The sequence below is a fragment of the Neofelis nebulosa genome, chromosome 2 (assembly GCF_028018385.1).
Source record: "Neofelis nebulosa isolate mNeoNeb1 chromosome 2, mNeoNeb1.pri, whole genome shotgun sequence".
NCBI lineage: Eukaryota > Metazoa > Chordata > Mammalia > Carnivora > Felidae > Neofelis > Neofelis nebulosa.
Window position 1 is genome coordinate 127,643,977 of NC_080783.1, and position 20,401 is coordinate 127,664,377.

The 20,401-nt window shown below is 38.4% G+C and overlaps 1 protein-coding gene across 2 annotated transcripts in view; it reads left to right on the forward strand.

Moving 5' to 3' along the window:
• The window catches only part of KCNA3 (potassium voltage-gated channel subfamily A member 3), a 28,301-nt gene that overhangs the window by 6,438 nt on the left and 1,462 nt on the right, over positions 1–20,401 (forward strand). Inside the window, exon 2 of one of the 2 annotated variants that reach the window (XM_058716246.1) lies at positions 16,912–17,091. The gene's annotated coding sequence lies outside the window, so the exon portion shown is untranslated. Of the gene's footprint in view, positions 1–10,016; positions 15,788–16,911; positions 17,092–20,401 lie in introns of those variants that run through there. The other variant, XM_058716245.1, reaches the window with a different exon arrangement.

The following is a 20,401-nucleotide window of genomic DNA, read 5'->3' on the forward strand; positions in this document are numbered from 1 at the left end:
ATATGAGGAGGCGTTCTATCAGTTATTTCTGAATTTTGAAACAAAATTTCTGGGATTGAAATTTTAAATGCCGAGTATGAAGCAATTTAAAGTCATGGTTTGTTTATATGAAACTGGTGTTTACCTCTTTGGCATAAAATGTACTCAAGCAACTGCTTGAGCGATTGTATCTAAATTCAATATAAAATACCAATCATCTATTCCTTTGAGAACCATAACTATAACTTAATGACTTCTATACATTTAAAATTTCAACATTTTCTATAGCAGTTCCAAGTCCTTCCCACCTCTCAGCTGTGAATAACCCCTCCCACTAAGAAATGCAGAGAAGTACACCGGCCCCTCCCCCATCAATTCGAAGACTTATGGAAACACTGTGAGATAGATGTGAGGAGCACAAAAATGAGACAGAGGATATTTAGGGATTGCATTTTAGGGTGGGGCTTTTTTTCCTTTTCCTTTTTCTTTTTCTTTTTTTTTTTCTTTTAATTATTTCACCTTTTGAATGAAGGAGGGTAAGACTGGTGCTTTGGTGCTACTAATTTTCTGTATTTTGTTTTATATATATTAATGAAGTCACTGAAGTCACTTGTTTTCTATAACTTGCAGGGAGTACTTGAAAACCTTCGAGAGAGGGCAAATCAGAAAAGGCAGGAAGAAGGGAGGGGAAGCCATGCAGAGACCAAACCCTGGGCTATCATGACTCAGCTCCTAACCTCCTGCCAGAAAATGGCCATTGCTATAGAGTACATGATAATAATATTCTTTATATACTCACATCCACCTTGCAAATTTCATTTAACCGATTCAGAGAGGTCAGGAAGTTCTCAAATATCTGTCTTCGTCTTCAGTGATGCTGCAAACTAATTTTGTCTTCAGAACTGTAAAGAAAAAACATTTTACAGAGAAACGTTTTTGTGGTTTTCCTCTTTTTCCCCCCTTTTTTGTACTGGATGTGTTTTTCCTTGCGTTTCAAATTTTGCACCATAAACCATCAAATACATTAAAGAGGAGATCTGGAAAAGAGGCTCCATCATTTTCTTGGGAGCCATTTTATTATTGCTGCAACCTAAAGCATGCAGAATAGGAGCTCTAGCCTGAGAAGTAAATCCTGGGATCCTGGTTGTGAGAAAGATGGCACTTAAATGCATGAAAAATGATGTTTCATCATGTCTGGAGAACGTCATGAATAAATATGGGCGTGCAGGGCTCTGACTCTGCAGATCATGCCCCCAGCATGGAGGTTAGGAGTGGAGAAGAGCTTTTTCTTTTTCAGTGAGTCCCCAGCCTCACCCTTACCCCTTCCATCAGAGCACAAAGGCTCTTGGGAATCTCTTTTGAGATTCCCGCTAAATTTCTAGAATGAAAGCTAGCATTGCACTTGTGTGTTACATGTCAGTCAGCATTGGTTTTGTTGTCAAGTTTATTTTAAACTCCTGTTCTTTATGGAAATTCTCTCTGAATCCTAAAGTTCTTATTTTTATACATTTAAACATGTTCCTTAAATTAAACATATGATTTAATTTGGAAAAGTATCCAGCAAGGGTAATTTGTTATACACACACACACACACACACACACACACACACACACACCTCACCTATTATTTTCTGTCCTAAGATATATTTACTTTCTGTCCAGAGATCTAAACCATATAAAATTGGTGAATTTCCAAAATACTGGTTTTCATTCATTCACATTTACAAAGCATTTTTATTTTTTTATAGCCTTGCTTAAGAGGCAGATTTATTGCCTAGTGTTCTCAATGTGTTTATTAATGTAATAGTAGATTCATATAAGTAAATACATTCAGTCTGTCACTGAGTTTAATCATTTCACTTCCTAAATACCCCTAAAAATAATCTACTTTTCTGCATCACTGTCACCACCACTTTAATCCACACTACTCTCCTCTCTATCCTGGGTAAGTGCCAAGGTCTCTTGACTGGCCTCCTTACATGTCCTGTGGCCAGTCTGACCATTCTCCCCCTGGTAGCCAGAAGAATCTTTTTGAGACTCAAATCCAATTACATCACCTGCCCCTACTTAGAATTCTTTGAAGGTCTTTTTCTTGTTTTGGGGATAGAGATCCAAAGGTTTCACATAGCTTTCATGGCCACACATGATCTCTCTCAGCCCTGATCTTCATCCACTTATGGGATTAGTTCCCTTTCCCCCTTCATCTATGGGGATCTTTGCAGATGTTCCCACTGCTAGCCCCCTCCTCACTTTCTTAACTTCTATTTTTACTTCAATACTTCCAAGTTATCTCTCATGACTCTGGTTTTATCAATTCCCCATTTAGGGTACCCTTCATCAAATTTAAGGTCCCTTAACAACCACCACTATTCTATGTGCCATTAAAAAAGGAAGAACTGCCAATTATGAGGGAAAGTACCAGTGATTTTAAGGTACATCCTGATTTCATAGGTTCTCAAATCTGAAAAAGTGTGTCTTAGAATTAATTGAATATACAATGTGTTCTTGGCATGGCTGTCACTTTATATTTATTTGTGTTATATGATTAATCTATCTCTTCTATGAGAGCAGGGACTGTATCACTCTTCGTTCATCATGGAATCCCTTACCATTCGCTCCCAAATCTGCTCCAAACACTTTCACCCCTGTCACTTCTGAAAGTGTACTTTTCAAGGTCATTGGTGACCTCTGATAGCTAAACCCAATGGTCATTTCTCAGTGCTTGTTTCATTTGACTCATCAGAAGCCTTTGGCACTGTGGAATACTTCTTTCCTCCTGCAAAGAATTGCTTCATTTGACTTTAGGACCCAACAACTGTGTGTTTTCTCACTACCTCTCTTCTCTCTCCTTTTTAGTCTCTTTTGCTGGTTCTTTCTCATCTCCCCTGAGTCTTAATGTTTGAGAGCCCCGTGGGCCACAGCTTAGTCCTTAGACTTCTTTTCTTTCTATATCCCGTCTTACTCTCATAGCTTTAGACTATCTATATGTAAATTTCTCTCTCCCCCCCTGGACCGTTCCCCTGAACTTCAGATTGCATTTCCAGCTCTCTACTTGACATCTTTACTTAGACATCTGATCTCTCAAACTTAGTATGTCCAAAACTGAGCTTCCCTCTCTTGCACCACCCTTGCCACCAATCCTGTCTCTTGCCCTTTTCCCCCTCTCTGTGACTATAACTTCAATCTTCCCATTATTCAAGCTAAAAAAAAATCCTTGGAATTATTGTAGATTCCTCTCTTTCTGTCATACCGCTTTTGCAAGCTATTGGCAAATCCTGTTGGCTCCTCTCTTAAAATGTTTCTGGAGTCTTACTTCTGCAACCACCTATTCTAAGCCATCATTATCTCTCACCTGGATTTTTTTTTAAAGTTTATTCATTTATTATTTCTGAGAGAAGGAGAGAGCACAGTCAGGGGATGGGCAGAGAGAGAGGGAGACACAGAATCCGAAGCAGGCTCCAGGCTCTGCACTGACAGCATAGAGCCGGACACGGGGCTCGAACTCAGTAACTGTGAGATCATGACCTGAGCTGAAGTCAGACGCTTAACTGACTGAGCCACCCAGGCGCCCCTCACCTGGATTTTTAGAGTGCCCTCCTGACTGTACCCCATCCTTCATCCTTTCCCCTGCTGGAGTCTGTTCTCAATGTAGCAGCCAGAGAACCTTTTAAAACATTTGTCAGATCATGTCACTTCTTGGTGGCAAAACTCCCATCTGGCTCTCCATTTCCCGCAGACTACACACTAAAAGCCCTCACGTGGCCTGCAAGGCCCTACCTTTTCTACCTCGTCTTACCCTCACCCTTCTCACCTCATTTCTGACTCTTCTCCCCTTTGATCCTCTACAGCAGCTGTGCCGGCCTCCTTGCCCTTCCTCAAACACACCAGGCACGCTCCGCCTCGGGTCTTTGTACCACTGTTCCACTGCCTGGAACGCTCTAACATCTGATCTCTGCATGGCTGGCTCCATCAGCTCCATAGCTGTCACTGCCTCAGTGAAGCCTTCCCCAGCCACTCTGTTTAAACTTGCAGCCCCCACAGCACTCTCCTTTAGCCTTTCTCTGCCTTGCATATTCCCTCCTCTAACATACTAGATATCTTACTTGCTTTTTGTTTATTGTCCATCTTCCTTTCCCTTCCATGAGCATAAGTGACCTTTGTCTTTCATTGCTATTATATCCCCCAGGATCTGGAATATTGCCTGGAATAAAGTTGGTGCTTAATAAGTCTTTGTTGAAGGAAGGGATGAGAGGAAGGAAATTCCAATTTGAGTGTTTTTAAACTATAAGCAAAATTTTCATGTTGTGTATCTGTGCTTCAGTCTATCACTGTGAGGCTTATACTCCTTATGCTTTTTTGTTTTTTATTTTTTAACATTTATTTTATTTTTGAGAGAGACAGAGACAGAGAACAAGTGGGGAAGGGGCAAAGAGAGAGAGAGAGAGAGAGAGAGAGAGAGAGCGACAGAACTCGAAGCAGGCTCCAGGCTCTGAACTGTCAGCACAGAGCCTGACACGGGGCTTTAACTCACGAACCTCAAGATCATGACCTGAGCTGAAGTCAGACACTTAACTGACTGAGCCACCCAGGCGCCCCCTCACCGTGCTCTTTTGGATAGAATTTCTAATAATTGGTTCACTGGGGAGGGCTTCCATTTGGTAGAACATGCTCCAGCAGGTTTTACCTACAAACTACTACCCAATTGTGGGGGTAGAGTTCCTTAACATAAATAATTTAAATATAACATTATAAGAGATATCGCTCGTAATCACCATGGCTACCTAGAGTTGGAATGCTTCACAGAGACTGTGTTTCCTACCCTAGCCGGTAATAAAATGCTGTTTATAAATGATACTCAATATATATTTGTTGACTGATTGGCTTACATAGTATAGCAAAAATCAGAACACGTAAGTGATATCTATAGGAACTTACCTATCTAGCCAACATTCTAAGAAACCTTTCTGTAAGTCCACTCTTGCTTTCAGTTAATGGTGAGTCTTAATATATCCATGGGATTTCCATTACTCTGGAAGCTGATTAAATAAGGCATTAGATACTTCATCAATGAATCACCTTGAAGAATTACATTACTGTAGTTGTGACCTTACTGAGTAAAATAATTGCCTTTACAAAGTAAATTTTGATGTAATTGTCAAGTTATATGGTAGGCTCACAAAAATCGGTTATTTTTTTAAAGGGACTTTTTCATATATGAAAGAGAAGATGGGGACATTGAATCCAAGAGCAGTAAGAGCAGATTCTCCGAGTGACTGTTATTTTTGTTTTAATGTTTATATTAATTTTTGAGACAGAGACAGAGCATGAGTAAGGGAGGGGCAGAGAGAGAGAGGGAGATACAGAATCCGAAGCTCCAGGCTCTGAGCTCAGCACAGCGCCTGACATGGGGCTGGTACTCACAGACCGTGAGATCATGACCTGAGCCGAAGTCGGACGCTCAACCGACTGAGCCACCCAGGCGCCCCTCAGAGTGACTTTTACAGTGGCAAAACATAGGTCATTTCTAAGTAAAATAGGTGAGAGGCATCAGTAGTAGTACATGTTGGTACTGGGAAATTCTTAGAAGCTTTGGAAAACCAAGGTGTGTAGTATGGAATTACTGAGTCTAAATGAAAGCATTGCTGTAAAGGAGTACCGCAGAGTTGACGTAATAGTATTGTGGGATTTCAGGTAATCTTGTAACAGAGGCACTTCCCTGTGTAGTAGGAAATGGGGACTCTCCAGATATGAATAGAAGGGAACTTTTTCCATGCTGCTCCTGGAGTTGCTCTCCCTGGATTTCTCAGGCACATCCGACCGGAACTTGACTAGGTGTTGCCTCTGTACCTCTACATGGAACAATTTCCTCACGAAACATGTCCCTAAATTAAAGAAAACTGACGTATACGCTTCAGATTACATATGGAGACCAACAGAAGACAGAAACTCTGTTTGCCTCCATCACTTTATGTAATGAAGCTCACATAGGACAGAGATCATTTCTTTTCTGAGGGCACGTTGTCAGGACTTTTTAAAGGAATGACACAAAATAGAGGATTGGAATGAGTAATTTTCATTTCTTATTTTTTCATGTTTTTTTCTGGTTTGAAGAATTATTGTTGATATATATATATATATATATATATATATATATAGTATATATAGTAACCTAGTGTATATTAACCTGTACAGGTTAATATAATACTAAGTTAATATTATATATATTATATAATTATATAATATATATTATATAATATATAATATATATTATTTATATAATATAATAATATATATTATATATTATATATTGTATAATATTATTATATATTATTTTATATTATATTATATATATTATTACATATAATTATATATTATAATATTATATATTATTATATAATACTAACCTAGTATTTTATATATATGTGTGTGTGTGTGTGTGTATATATATATATATATATATATATATACGTGTATATATATATATATATATATACGTATATATATATATATATGTGTATATATATATATATATACGTGTATATATATACGTGTATATATATATATATATATATATATATATATATATAATATTAACCTAGTATGGGTTTTTACTGGATTTTCTGTTAAAAGCTGGAATGGCCAAGGTATTAGAAATTATAAGCGGCAGCCTCACATACCATTACATTTTACATTTACCTCATGTATGACTATAGGACAAAAAAAATTCAGGTATTCACCAACAGATTACCTCTGTAAGAAATTATAATAAAAAGTATGTTAAACAAGAGTGACACTGTCCTGGATTTCAAAAGGTAGTGGGTGACTAAAAACCACAGACAAAAGGGGCGCCTGGGTGGCGCAGTCGGTTAAGCGTCCGACTTCAGCCAGGTCACGATCTCGCGGTCCGTGAGTTCGAGCCCCGCGTCAGGCTCTGGGCTGATGGCTCGGAGCCTGGAGCCCGTTTCCGATTCTGTGTCTCCCTCTCTCTCTGCCCCTCCCCCGTTCATGCTCTGTCTCTCTCTGTCCCAAAAATAAATAAAAAAATGTTGAAAAAAAAAAAAATTTAAAAACCACAGACAAAAATAGTTTCTCCAGGGAAGAACTGTGTTTGAATTGCTTTACACCTGTATTCTATAAATCTTTTACCTGCAACCATTTTAACTTATTCTAAAAATCAATTTATTTTACTAGGTCACAATGTGATTTAAGGATATTTATTATTAGCAGACCTAAATATTGCTGTGATTACACCTCACAGCTCATTTTCCCATGACTTTGCAGATTTTTGACAAAGCTCATGTCTTTTTCAAATTTTTTTAATATTTATTTTTGAGAGAGAGAGAGCACAAGTTGGGGAGGGGCAGACAGAGACAGAGAGACACAGAATCCAGAGAGGCTCCAGGCTCCAAGCCGGCAGCACAGAGCCGGACGCAGGGCTCAAACTCACAAACCACAAGACCATAACCTGAGCCGAAGTCAGACACTTAACCAACTGAGCCACCCAGGTGCCCCATCAAAGCTCATGTCTTAACACATTAGCAACTCTAATGACTGAGTTTAAACTTTTTTTGTTTGCCAAGAGTACATAATTTCCAAGAGGCCAATCAGAGAATTATGCATAATTGAACAAGAAAATTTTCTAGTCCTTTGGCTAAATCATTACCATTTGGTTGGCAGAATTCATAGAGCTTGTTGGTGTGCAGCCAACTCTAAGTTATTTAATAGATGTCAAAGTATAAACACATAAAAACAAACTTCCCGTAAAATAGAATGATTGTAACCCTTTCCTCATGAAATACAAATTAGTAAGGCTAGCAGTTAGGTAAGTTGGGTTTCTGTACCTCTTTTGTTTAGGCCTTGGTGGAGGTATTAATTACTTTTTCACAAGCTTGATAATTATAGAAATTTGACTGTTCTTATCCTCTTTTCTTGCTTCTTTTTTTAAAAAATTTTTTTACATTTATTTTTGAGAGACAGAGAGAGAGCACAAGTGGGGAAAGGGCAGAGAGAGAATGAGACACAGAATCCGAAGCAGGCTCCAGGCTCTGAGCTGTCAGCACAGAGCCCAATGCGGAGCTCGAACTCACAAACCGTGAGATCATGACTTGAGTCGAAGTCAGATGCCCAACTGACTGAGCCACCCAGGCGCCCCTCTTGCTTCTTATGCTAAATCATTTATTTGGTCAAATATCATCAATTATAAGTCACCATTTTCTGTTATACTTCCTTTCCCTGTTTTTGTAGAGTCGATTTCGATACCTAAGTAAGCCCTTCAACCCATTTCTTAGCCACTAATGTAAACATGATTAGCATCCAAATATCACTTTGATTTCTTGTTTCTGTTAAATTGCAACTCCCTCCACCCCTACAGTCTATTAGGATGCCGAGCTATACCTTACTTATTTAATAGTCCCAAGAGCCTTGAGGCAGGCACTGACACATGAGGTTAAAAAAAAAAAAAAAAAAAAAAGGCTGAACCTTTCATATAAAAAGGATGTAAATAGTAGCAAGACAAGACTAGCTTAATAGAACCATCTCAAGATAATGAAAGCTACAGTAGCATTGAGCAGAAACTAGGCACTTAGGAAATGAAATGGATGCCAGATCATTCATGTTACTTGTAATTTCTTGTAATTGGTAGTCATTACTAGCTATTAGACCATTGTAATTTTCAAACGCTCATAATGAAAATTAAGAATACTGTGATGCAAGAGTGTACTCTTGCTATTTGGCCAAAGATTAGTGTCAAGAAGTTCTCTCTTTCATGAAGGATGATCCAGTATAATCCAGGCCAATAAAGAAAACTTTTCATTAAATGATTGCCAAGTACACAGTAGGCATATGATATTGGGTTTTGTGAGTTGATGATTCTTCCACAAAAAGCACATTCAAGTTCCAGATCAACACTGGTAGGCATTTGCCACTGGATTTCAGATACCTGCTAAAACCAGGAGTATGTATGGGAAATAATCTTCTCCTTCCCTCCCTCCCGCTGCTACCCTCACTCCTCCACCCCCTTTCCAGAACCCTGAGCATGGGATTTCCATTCACTTTAAAAGAGTTCTCATCTTAGGTTACAACAGTGGGATATACAGCCAGGAAAGAAACAAACCCTTGGAAGTACATTGAGAAAATTAATACATATATTTTCTTTAAAAACAGGCACTCGGGGCGCCTGGGTGGCTCAGTTGGTTGGGTGTCTGACTTCGGCTCAGGTCATGATCTCGCGGTCCGTGAGTTCGAGCCCCGCGTCAGGCTCTGTGCTGACAGCTCAGAGCCTGGAGCCTGTTTCAGATTCTGTGTCTCCCTCTCTCTCTGACCTTCCCCCATTCATGCTCTGTCTCTCTCTGTCTCAAAAATGAATAAACGTTTAAAAAAAATTTTTTTTAAATAAAATAAATAAAAAATAAATAAAAACAGGCACTCAGAACCTTTCAGATGGTTGTAAAGGTGAAGATAAATTTTTATGTCGAAAAAGCAAACAATCACATTGGTTTAGACTACATTTCGAAGTGGGTATTAATGAGGATAAAAGGGGGGAAAGGGTGCCTGGGTTAAGCATCCTACTCTTGAACTCTTGATTTTGGCTCAGGTCATGATCTCATGGTCGTGAGATTGAGCCCCCGCCACCCCTACATTGGGCTCTGATCTGGGCACGGAGCCTATTTAAGATTCTCTCTCTCCCTCAGCTTCTTCCTCGCACACACGCTCTCTCTCATAGATGATAGAAAGAGAGAGAGAGAGAGAGAGAGAGAGAGAGAGAGATGATAGATAGATAGATAGATAGATAGATAGATAGATGTAAGGACAAAAAGCTCATAATTTCAGCATACTCTGAAACTTCTTCTAATTTATAAATTAAGTGCTTTTGATAAGTTTAGAAAATTAAATTGGTTGAACTTTTCAGGGTACCTGCAAAAAAAAAACCCCAAAATTTGAAAAGTATAATGAATAGTGTATTTTATATTGACATAAAGTCTATAATTTTTTTAAAAACTAAATACACAGTAAATTATTGTGCTTACTCTGTCCAACAGATACCTGAAGAGTCCCACATAGAGAACTGTATTGCTGCACGGACCAGTAGGATCCTCATTTTTAAATTGCCTACATCAAGAACGCCATGTTGGTCCTGTCGCTGATGGGCAGTGATCTGTCTGCCAGTGCATATTTTTGTTTCAGTTGACATTAAATAACATGTCTCTAATAAATGCTTTATATAAAGGAAACAGCTCTAAAGCTGGAGGATTCTCTTCGAATTGTGTGCAATATTAAAGATAGTGATAGATGAAGAAGAACATTCGAAAATATTAAGGGATCATTTCAACCTTTTGACATTTTGGTGAAATTGAATCACTCAAAAACTAGTCAGTACTGCTGATAAAGAAAACCTAAATGTTTGTTTCCAACAAGCCAACTGGTACTGTTTTCTTCTTTCAGTTAATCACTGGACTCTGTTGAATCATGAGATATAGTAACGTTATCTTCTGTGTTCTGGCTTATGTGCAACCTTATTTGTGAAGGCGTGTTTTGTACCAAAGGCTCTCCTACGTAGATTGGCCCATTTACACATAAATAAGTGAAATCTACACTGTGCCCAGATGAATGGTGTTCAAGACAGACTGGCCTAAAAGAAATGTGCCTTGCTTGATTCAACATCCTTTTATTTTTTTGACTCAAAATGATAGATTTGCAAATTTGTCTCATAGGTAGGTTTTAGCTGAGCATAAATTTAAAAGTATATTAGTACTTATGTTTAAGTTGTCTATTTCAGCTAAAATTTTAATATTTGGTTATAGTTTTCAGCAGTTCATAGATATTATAATCACTCAGTTTAGTTTTCGTATGATGTTTGGTGTGGTGAGACAAAGCACATTCTTAAAGATATATTGTAATATTTCATCTAATGTATAGAATTTCCTTCAAAATTGTACCTGTAAAAGGTTTCTTGACTCATCCTCTATTTTTATAAGTTATTCCTTTAGAAATGGAACTTTTTTCAATAAAATAAGCAAAGTTTTAGTTGGAAAAGAGATTTAGGAGGTCATGAAGATGATTTCCCATTTGGGGACATTTCACTTCTGTGCCATTATTAATGTATTTACTGTGACATTTCAGCAGAATGGTAGCTATTTGTATATTATTTAATAAGCCTTATGGAAAGTCAAACTGTGAACATTTGGTATAATGAAGACTTTTTTTCACTTTCATATTTTATTTTTGAAACATACCTGAGCAAATGCGTAAATAACCAATTTCCTGTTACTCAAATGCATAGCGACGCTGTTCTAATAAGAGTGCTTGTAGAATTTTAATTACATCAAAATATTTCAGTAGCAAAGCCAAGATGATAATACTTTTTGATGCCATGTAAAAGGAAATACAGGTGATGAGTTTCATTGTTAATATATAAGAATCGATAACTAAACAATCTTATACCTGTTAGCAGCAAAGGATGTAGGAGATAAAATCCAGGTAATTTTCTTTGAGTCAATGCCTACAATGAATTTTGCACAATCTGCTGATAATTCTTCTGTGGTCAAAATTTTGAGACCAGATCACTCTCGGGAAAAGTGAAGTAAGTGACTGATAAGTATCTCAGATTTGAGCTATGTGAACCTCCCAACTGAATGATTTGCAATTAAAGTGAAAACATAGCCAAAGCCACCACCATGTTTTTGTTCTGTTAGCACACATAGAAGAGACGCTGGCCCAGAGAACTGTCAATCCATTCCAGCCACCTAATACTCATAACTGATGTTCACAGACTTGTCAGCAGTTAAAGTAATTCACATCAACTATTGGGATGATTGAAACAAACCAATTAAATGTCCTATAAGGGGTTTTAGACATTCACATGTTTTAGTAAGGATCGGTAGGCATTACAAAAATAGACACAGGTACTACCTTCAGGAAACACCAATGACACAACTTTAAGTATCATGTATACTTAATATCATATCTGCATTATTATTACAGGCCGCGGTTTCAAATAAAGACAAAACCTGGACTTTGAGATAAAAGCACAGAATAGCACCAGATGAGTAAACTGTCATATCTGATATGGTTCACCAAATGTGTAGTAAAAATACAGTATTGATCTAGATATCATGAAACCAGAGTTCTTACCCACTTTCTACCTGTGGGACCCTAGATAAGTCACTTACTGTTGCTAGGCTACAGTTTCCTAAGTTGCAAGGTGGTTGTGCTGGGTTAAATAATCCCCAAAGCCCATTCTCAGCCCCCAAATCCTCATTTATACACATTTGAAAAGTCTTTGAAGAATACTTAAAGTACTCAGATTTTTCTTACGCATCTCCAAAGGAAAGAGTAAATTGAAATAAGATTTAAACCTTTAAAGGGTCATAAATATACCATTCTTCAAATTGATTGTGAGAAGAGGAAATAGGATGTTTTTTCTCCTCTAAGAATTGTCACTGGCCCATAATGGGATCATGAAAAAGTAGAAAACCCACTGTGCAGAATGGAAACAGATTAATGAAATAGCTGCAAAGGAAGAGGAGGTTATTTGTTCAATTTAATTAGAACTTAATGTGATTTGAAATTACATATGAAATGCTAAAAACAGTTCCAGAGCTGTACTGCACACTCAACATTATAATCCTGGACTAGAAAGTGGGAGAAGGTTGGAAGGATGGGGATGTTTGCCTTATGATCTCTTGATTTTTTTTTTCCCCACAAGAAGCAGTTTGGTAGAGCTTAAGCAAGTGTCTTTGCTTTAGTGCTGGCTCTGCTAATAATTTATGTGCCCTAGGAAAGTCCCTTTGACTTCTCTGAGCCCTAGTTTCTTTATTTGTGCAATGAAGACTTTAAATTTAGTAATCTGTACGTTTCTTTATATCTTTGAAAATTCTATAATGTTTCCAGAATATTCTGATATGCACATACATGTTGCTCCTCTCCAGGCACTAAGATGCCACAGATCTCTGTTCATATGACTGAACAGACTACAAATCCAAACGTTCATATTTCTAATTGACCTCAGCAAGACATTAAAAAATGTAACTTTTAATTTGGACCATGGCTTAACTATTATGACTTATCATTTCATCTTTGAATGGTGGGTTAGTTACTATATAAACAAAATTTCTGTGCAAGTGAATCTTCCGTTTAAATCTTTGTAGTTTAATAAACACTTAGCAAACCAGGATTAAATATATTATGCTTGCCAGTGAACTGTAGCTGACTGCAAGGTGCGTTTTTGTCACATTAAAAAGGTAACGCCGTTTTTGGTCCCAGAATTCAAATGACTATAATTTGAAATAATATTCACAAAATGTTGTAAACTTTTGTGAATACAAAAGAGGCCTGGTGGAGCCATGTTGTAATTAGTTTCGCTCAGGAGTGAGAAACGAAATTCAGGGATAACCCAAACGCTTCTGTTTGGCTTTTGTGGACAATTGGAAAAAGACGGGTTATAGCTTTTGTACAACATAGATAAGAGATAATTATACCCATTGAAAACCAAGAGTATATTCTGGTTGCTGGTTTTATGGTAGAAAGAGATTAGGATAGAAGGATGCTAAAATATGGACACTAGGGAAATTGTTAAAATGATAGCAGTCCATTTGAATAATCTAGAAATATTTTGTCATAACGAGATTATTTGTCCAGAGGTTTAGTCTTCTATCCTTCCATTCAGAAAAGGGGGCAGTTTTTAAAGGCCTCTATCACAATAGGAAATGTATATTTTGACTAGCCGAGCAATTCATTAAAACATTTAATCTGATAATTTTTGGTCTTGTGAATCTGAATTTTCACTTTAGGTGTAATTGAGTCTCTTATATATTCGTGTTAGTGATATTTGTGAAAAGTAACTTTATCCATTTTTTTTAAAGTTGACGAAATTTGCTCAATGGTGATTCTATCAAATTGTGTTCATATTGTATCTTGCAACAATTTGTGAACTGACCATACAGAAACAAACCATAGTAGTATCTCTTCTGGTGAATTGTATCCATGGTGTGATCTCTTAATGCTGGGTTTGGGGCGGGAAGGTTAAGTATTTAGTTGACTTAAAACTAATTGTCAAAGTGTTTTTAAAACTGTAGGACTATAAACCAAATAGGAATATACTCTTCTTTTGTTCAGTGTAGACCATTTTTGGAACTACCCCATACAATGGCATAATTTGGGGTAAAAAGTTCCTCTATATGTATACAAGGGAAAGCAAACAGTGTATGTAGTATTTCCATGTAGTATGTTAAATGTAATAATAACAATAATCCATTTCTGAAATCGTATACAGATAGTAATTATGCAGACATCCAAATACGATTTTTTCATAGCAACGTCTAACATTTGTTTATCTCATACTTTGCAAAGATCATTCACATCTTATTTAATCTTTAAAATATCCATATGAAGTAATAATAGCATCTGAAGTTTAGAGATTAACCAACCAGTGGAAAGATCAAGTGACTTGTTCAAGACCATATGGCCATCAAATGGCTCCAAATCTCATTTTCTTTACACTGTTCTCCCTTATGTTATTTTGCCATTAGCTGTAAAACTTCAGCTGAAATCTAATTCTACATGATATGTTGGGAAATTTCAGAGTTGGAGAACGAGGCATTTTTTGCTATTAACAGACCTTGTTAGATACTTCCAAAAGAGAGTCCTCCCACAGGGTGATAGCCAAACATTTTCCATCTAGAACATAATTAACTCCACCAACCCTGATCATAGACACCAAATCCACGTGTTGTCATAATGTTATCTTCCTCCCTAGCTTTCTAATTTCCCTAGACAAGTTATCTTCTTCCCTAGCTTTCTAATTTCCTTTAAAAAAAAAAAAAAGTCTACCATAGTAACTGACTTCTGAACAGTTGAAAGAAGCAATAACCCAAGAAATGGCCAACATTCTGATTCAGAGAAAAAGTACCGTCAGACCAACCACTGTAACCAATTTTCAGCCCACTGTCTTTCGTCACATGTATGCTGTGATTAGCAGAGGACAGGGAAGGAGGAGAGGATAGAAAAACTGTCTTCATTTTAAGAAAACTCCTTATTCTAACTATTCAAAAAGAATTGGTTATCAAATATTAGACTACAGGATTAATACCTGCATTCTAATACATGTTCAAATACATGGTAAAGTTTATCCCCATATTTAAAAAGTAGGTAATTTCCCTGATAAAATTAAAATCTGATGACTGCTCAGTTTGAATATAGAGAAGATTCATGTGTTAATTCATGACATAATACAACATTTTTATTCTTTCTTTTTAAACAACAGAGAGGCACTGTTAACTGCTTTCCCTTGTAAATCAACAGTCTGTGATACGTTCTGTACTTTTACTCACTAGTAATGCAATGTTATTGTGCATAATTAAGTGGAACATATGCTATATTATATCAGAATTTAAATTTTGCTAACCTTAAATTTAGTTCTCTTTATCAAACAGATAAGTCAATCAAGTATTATTTTGTATGGAATGAAATAATCATTCTCAAATAATGACGTAGTAACAAATAATGGAATTCTGAATAGAATGTAAAGTCAAAACTTCTTTTCTATATTCGTCTTCCTTTGACATTGAATTGTGTTCACTAATCACTTATTAATGTAAAGTTTAAATAAGTTTTTATGCCGTGTTCTTGGATGTTCTTGTCATAATACATTCGAGCCTTCTGTTAAGTAAATACAGTAAATACCTGTGAGTTGATTATGTGATATTTTTATCTGACCCATTTTTTAAAATTTGTCGTTGTATTTAAAGTATTTTCATGGCAAATGTTATGTGCGGAATTCAATAAAATACCCCCCAAAATCCTGTTACTCCTATTAATTAGCTCCAACTTCTTTCTTTTCTCTCTCCACCTGCCTTTTCTCGTTTTGATTTTGCAAAACAGGAAACATCAACACCCGAGCTGTTGTTAACAGCTTAAGTATCACCTATCTTTGCAGACTGTTCTGTGTCTTCCTACATGACTTGGCAAGTCTTTTGGATGCCAACATTGCCCAGGTTTCTTCCATTGCTCCCTCTCTTACGTTGTTGAGGGTCCGGAAAAATCTCAAGGAAGAAGAAAATTATGTGTAATAAGTATGTACCTTCATACTTGGTGTCAGTTATATGGGAAAATTGAAGCAAAGCAAATGTCTGAAGGTGGATACAAAGATGACCCTGCTCTCAGAGAGCTTATAGTCTAACAACAGGGGAGGGTAGAATTCTCATTATTAGACCCAGAAGAGTCAAGTGTTAAATAAGGGCATTTTGTTTTCCGTATGTATTCTCTATTATGTCCAATATTTTTTTGTCCCGGGACAGACTGTAATTTCTACTAATCAGCCCGTACATACCCATTGTTCTTATTTTGTGCTCAGCAGTGTGGATCCTAATTCTTTTTCCTAATAGCAGCTAGTTACTCAAATGTGTTTGTGCTTTTGGAATGTCAGCACATGCTGCATCACCAAAACAGAGGCCCTCTTGTTTCCATCTGGAATTTTACTTCATCTAAAAAGAAAAAAAAAAAAAGTGCAGATTTAGGCTGCCTTCTACCTGTAGTAATTAGAACAAAACATATTTTTCTAAGCCTTCGGTTGATACAAGAAATACCTGTTTCTAAGTTTTCTGATCATGCAAATTTGGTGGTAGATTCCACGAGCCATAATTTGTATTTCATGTTCAGGAACTAAATCTTTAAATCCTTTGCGAACATTTACAGAATGAATTAAGAGATACGGGATTACAAATAGCCTCTTAGAACCATGCCTTCCTCCAAGAGAATTCTCTTCCTCCAAGAGAATTCTGTTGGACTTAGCAGAAACAAATTAGTACATAATTCTCACTGCTGCACGCCTTCTATGGGCTGTGGGGTATGTATGGGCCCACTCAATCCTCAGCTCACCCTTCTGTACTTTCTTTTATATTAGAACCTTTATCAATATTGTGCCTTTCTCTCCCTTAGGCCCATTGATCATGTATTTAGAAGTTCCATTAATCGCAGCCAGATGGGGCACATTATTATTATTTTTCAATCCTTCTGGATTCACTCTGCATGATACCTGATAACTTGAGTCATGAGAGGAGAAAAAGCCAAATGGAGAACTCCGTCCTCTGGGGACAGTACTGTCTTTTAAAATCTAAGGTCAGTGAAATCATTGTTCTGGAAATGAAGCCACAAGAGGAGGGACAAAGCAAATAACCCAGAAATCTGATTTCAAAGCGCACCACTGTCAGGGAAATGAGTGTGTGTGGACCGTCCCTCACCCGTGTCTGGTCCAATTTGGCAAAATAAACGCCTTCAGATGAAGATAAAGAACACAGGTTGATTCATGGGCACCATCTCATTAGCCTTTACGATGTTGGTGAGACGTAGATGCCAGGTAGTCCTGGTTTAATTTATACCTATTCTGCTAGCCATGAAAACAAACATTTCCGCATGACCTGAGTCTGAAAGCAATCAGGCACCGCGTGAGGGAAGTTAGTCAGAGGGCCGGAGAGGGATCAGGAAGCTGAGCTAAATGATGTTAACCGCACCTGATGTCTTCAGTGTTCATTTGGTTTCTCCAGAGAAGCTGAGGAACTCTGCAGAGGAAAATGCTTGTGTTGCCTTCTGGTTTGTGGTGATGGAGACGGAAGTAATTTGGAGAGAGAGGGGCAATCTCTGGGGGCAATTTATAAAGCTGTTTGAACTTTATATGTCTAGTCTTGAGAAAGTGATGAGTTTGTGATTTTAATATGCCTCTCCCTGCAGGCACTGTCTGTGCCCGCGGGAATGCTCTGCGCTCAGGCCAAGCTCTCATCATGTGTAGTACCCCCAGAAGGAACCTAGCAAACAGTACTCTGAGGCCATGCTGTGCATGTATGTGCAGTCAGACAGGATTAGACAGCTCCACGGGGCACACTGCACAGGCAGCCCACATCTCTGGAATGCCTGGCATATGAATTAAGGGGCCTTTACAATATTTATGATATTTTAAGAATAGATAGAGCATATATATCACATATATTTATTTAAAAACAATCTGTAAAATCTGTAATCTGTAAAATCGGCAGAGGAGGTACCCTCACACACTTTGCACAAATGAAGAAACTACACGCATAGTTGTGCGATTTAAGGTGGTGCGATCAGGAAGCCCTCTTGCCTTAAAGTGAGACCCCAAGGGCTATAGAAACCTCAGTTCTGCAAATTGGCTCCATCACCCCTCCATGAGTCGATTCATTTGTTATTCACAAATATTTATTTGGTGCCTCTTACATTTCTCCCTCTCGCTTCAGTGGAAACAGTGTCCCCATCTCTGGAGCTCTGGTTCATGCTGTTCAACCTTCTCCCAAACTTGGCTTCACCAAATATTATCTGTCTTGGCCATGTACTCAATATCTTCCCACCCTGGAATCTTTTTTTTTTCTTTCAAGTTTATTTATTTATTTGGAGAGGGACAGAGACAGCATGAGCAGGGGAGGGGCAGAGAGAGAGGAAGAGAGACAGAGAAAGAGAGAGAGAGAAGCCCAAGCAGGCTCCACACTGTCGGCGCGGAGCCCGACTCGGGGCCCGAACTCATGAAACTGAGGCCATGACCTGAGCGGAAACTGAGAGGCTGACGCCCAACTGACTGAGCCACCCAGGCGCCCTTCCCCACCCTGGAGTCTTTGATTACTAAGTAAATGCTTCCTCCACCATGGGTCCATCTTTAGCTCCATTTGCCCCTTTCCATTCAAAGTCAAGCTTTTTAGACAGAAGTTGTCTCTGCTCCCTGACCCCTCATGTATTTGATATTCTACTTCACCGCATCCCACCATCATCCGGCTTCTGTCTCCATCTCCTCACTGAATAGTCCCTCACTCCTGGTTTCCTTGTCAGCCTTTAGTTCTCATCCTACCCACTCTCTGTGGAATTTGATGCCCTTTGACCGCTCCCTCCTTCTCCAATTTTGTGATGCTATCCTTCTTCTTACCTTTCTTTCCATCTGTTCCCAGTCACGTTCACTGACATGCCTTCCTTCTGTCACTTCTTAAATCCTGCTGCTCCCCAAGGTATGATCTGAGCCATGACCTTCTCTCAGCATCTAAATTCTCCGTGGGTTATCTCAGCCAACATCTTAGATTTAACTGCTTCCCCAAATCCTTCTCTCCAGCCCAGATCTATCTCCTGAGTGCTATTCATACAGTAGTCCAGGTACCAGTTGTTTTCTCAGGAGGTACATTTCTTTCTGCTCACATTCCATCCTTAGAGAACCTGCTACCCACCAGCCTAGAAGGGAGAGCCCTAGAACCCACATAAACTCCTTCTCTATCCACCAGCGGTCACCTCACCGACCCTCACTGAGCCAATTAGATTTCTCTCTCCCTAGAATTTGTCATTGAGACTTGAAGACCTAGAGACAATTAAGCAGAGATCTAAGTCTTGTAGAATTGAGCTAAGGTCAGTCTCTTGATGACACTAAATCCATGTAATCCATATTCTGGTAGAGCCGTAACTAAGCCTAGAAGAGAAGCAAAGAGAATGAAATGGACATGAAACAAAACAATCACACTGCTTCCCTGAGAGATAGTAGCTACTGACAAATTTCCAGTATGTAAATTTCCCAACTCTACCTCCTGCCCCTGAGTTTAATGAGATTCTTCTACAACCTTCCAGTAAGCCAGGATTTTGTTAGCCAGCCTTATGGAGTTTTCTGATCCACACACAGATGATCTCTCTTGTGTATACCAATCTCTTTGCTAGAAATATCTTATTAGATGGTCTCCAAACTATCCAAGGGACCTCACACTCAACATGTCCGACCCAGAGTGACTCATTTCCTGCACTCAGAACCACATCACACCCTAACCGTATTTCATAATTTGGGGAATGGAACCACTTCTCCTTAATCCTCCTGTTTGGAAGTCTGAGGATCATCTAATCTCAGACTTCTCCTTCTCCCTCCCTTTTTACAGCCAATAAATTCTCACCACAACGTCCACCACCCGCTCCACCTCTGAGTGGTTGCCGTATCTTATAATTTCTTGCCTATTTTGCTGCAGTAGCCTCGTCCATTTTTCATGCTACAGCCCAAGTGATGTCTGGAAACCACAAATATGCTAATGACTCTCCTGGCTAAAATACTTCAGTGACTTGCCCTTTATCCTTTGAGAACAAAGCCCAAACTTTCTAGCATGACATCCAAGGCCCTTCATCATCTAGCCCCTGTTGACCTTTCTAACCTCATTCTTTATCCCTCTCTAACAGGTGCTCTCTGCTTCCATCACCCTCAGTTACTATGAACTCCTTGCATGTAATATGCTCTCTCTACTCCTTCACATTTGCTGCTCCCTCTGCCCACGCCTTTTTTCTGCCCCACTCCACCCATCCACCCTCTTCTCCTCAGCTGGAGTGTCACTAGTTACTTTCAAGACTTACTTTAGGTGGTCTTTCCCCTCGAAGATCTCTGGGAAGTATCCTTTTTTTTTTTTAA